The following is a 2500-nucleotide window of genomic DNA, read 5'->3' on the forward strand; positions in this document are numbered from 1 at the left end:
ACACCAGACCACCCCAAACAGTCCTCAAAAAACCCTAGGCACCCACCCTCAAACCGCAGCAAGTTAGGCGGCACCCTCCATCCTCACGCCAGAGATGGCCCCTGTGCCCACCCCCCAAACCTAACCCTAACAGCGGACTGCACTGGATCACCCCAAACAGTCCCCAAAAGACCCTTGGCACCTACCCTCAACTCAACAAGGATAGGCTATAACCCCCACCCCCAGAAACTAACCGTAACATCGGGTTGCATAGGCCCTCCCCAAACAACCCAAAAGACCCCCAAAAGAGGATCTTAAACCTTTGTAAATAGATGATTCAACCTGCATCAGAGGACCCCTTAGACCCAGAGACCCCCCATCACACCCGGAACACAGCTAGCTCCCCCAGAAAAGATGGACTATTGAAGGGAGCGATAGGACCCTTACACACTCACAACACGATGCCCACTCCCACCTCAGCCACAAACCCCCCCCCCCCCCATCACACAATGGCCACAGACCAGGTATGGGTTTGCAAAGCACACTCACTCACAACAAAGATTGCAGAACATGATAATAGACAGGAGGCCAGAGGAAGGCAGAAAACATTAACAGCAGATCAAAAAGCAGGAGGCCAGGAACACAACCAAAGAACACAAAGAAGTGGACCGACGAATTGAGACAAAGAATAGGTATGACATCAGCAGTCCCAACCAAAGTGACCGGTCCTAAGACAACACATGGGAGGAATAAACCCAGTACTTTCAACCCACCCTTTATAAACCACACACCGACCAGAAGTAGATCTCTTTCCCTGATGAAGCTACAGCGATAGCGAAACTGGAAAAGTCGTTGCCCAGTCGGGAAGAGTTCGGCAAGCGGTCCCCGCAAGCTGGAAAGAAAACCAAAGACTTGGTGAGCACCTTGGTGTTAACCTTACGCAGCTAGAAATAATTGATGTAAAGAATTGATGTTTATAGTTTACTGCACTAGCATTACAGTACAGTTTATTACAGTATAAGTTTTCTCCACACTGTACTAACCAAACCAGAAATGAGTAATAGCATGCAGATGTTAGGGGGGGCAGAGTTTAACAATGGGAATCTCGACCAGCACAGGAATCAATCGAGACCGAGGGATTCCTTTGCAGTCGCTGTTCGAGTAATTTATAAAATGGCCCAGACTCTACACCATCTGAGGGTTCTGCAAGAGCAGAGCCAACCTCCTAGAGGTATCAGGAGACAGGCGAGGATATTGACACACTTTATAAAACCGGCTAATCCCACCCAGGCAACATTACAAAAATTGGCCTCTAATGCTGACACCTGGGCAGAACAAACACGACAAATTTTGGTGGAACATTACCAAAACAGCTTGTATGATCTGGACAAAGTGTACCTGGAGGGCGAACCGACCAATCGGGTCCAGGAGGCGGTCGCCAAAGCCTTAATTTGGAACAAGAAAAATTTGGGGGATAAATTTAAAATCCGAATTGAGGATTTGAGAGAACGAGTCTTGGGCCTAACCTCAGAGACGGGACTGAGACAGAGAGGCAGCCTGCGGGAGTCCCAGCCCCGCAGGCACACCGCCGCAACTTCCAATGTTGCGGTACACATACCGCAGGCGTTGTTTGCTGTTTCGCAGGAGAGCCGGATCGACCGACCCCAGGCCGAATGGACGACCGCCCGGACGGCGCCCCGACCCGCTCCTGCTCCCCGCAGCCCCGACATTACTCCCCCCACCACCCCGGTGCGCCCACCCATCAGCCCCGAGATCGTAGTGTTGCGGCGGCTGGACCTCCTGGCGCAGGCCGGCTCCCCGCCACTCGACCCCCAGGCCCACCTCCAGTGGGACAGCGCGGTCCGATCAGAGGACTGGACATGTTGCCCGAGCACCGAATCACCCAGCACGTCAGCCCCGATCCACCGGGGCCCCGACACTCACGCCCAGTTGCCCCGTAGACCACGGGTACAGCGGAGACCTTCCCGGGGTGAGACCGAATCGAACGCGCAGCCTGCAGGGCCTCAGCCCGGAAATGACGTCACTGCCCCGTTGCAACAGGCAACCTTGTCCCCCCCGACAGTTCCCTCCCGCCCGACAGTTCCCTCTCCCCCACCGGCTCCTTCCACATCCACACACAGGGTCCCATCACCCAGGGAGAGACCAGCACGCAGGACCTGCACACAACAGCATAGGGTCCCCACGGCCCCGACCACCGACACAGTGAGGGACTCACAGGACGACTTCCAGCAGCACACACAGGGAGGTCCGGTAAATAACAGGCAGAGACAGGCTGAAGTAACTAGGCATCTCAATTCAAAACAGAAGAATGTAACCTGGAAACTCCAGCCCAGTAAGCCCGTTTTAATAATTGGAGATTCCAACATTTCTAGGATCCCAAAATGTCCCAACGACAACACACAATTGGACAGCTATCCAGGAGCCAAATTTATACATGGCACTGCCATCCTCGAGAAATTAGGGGAATGCCCAGAAACTCAGAAAGTGGTTCTTTCAATGG

The 2500-nt window shown here is 53.6% G+C and overlaps 1 long non-coding RNA gene across 3 annotated transcripts in view; it reads right to left on the reverse strand.

Moving 5' to 3' along the window:
• LOC144591825 (uncharacterized) overlaps positions 1–2500 on the reverse strand; it is a 5850-nt gene that overhangs the window by 956 nt on the left and 2394 nt on the right. Inside the window, exons 1-2 of one of the 3 annotated variants that reach the window (XR_013547027.1) lie at positions 1822–2013; positions 753–871 (exon numbers count right to left, since the gene is read on the reverse strand). This is a non-coding gene — a long non-coding RNA (uncharacterized LOC144591825). Of the gene's footprint in view, positions 1–752; positions 872–1821; positions 2014–2500 lie in introns of those variants that run through there. The other 2 variants (XR_013547028.1, XR_013547026.1) reach the window with 2 other exon arrangements.

The sequence above is a fragment of the Rhinoraja longicauda genome, unplaced genomic scaffold (assembly GCF_053455715.1).
Source record: "Rhinoraja longicauda isolate Sanriku21f unplaced genomic scaffold, sRhiLon1.1 Scf002142, whole genome shotgun sequence".
NCBI lineage: Eukaryota > Metazoa > Chordata > Chondrichthyes > Rajiformes > Arhynchobatidae > Rhinoraja > Rhinoraja longicauda.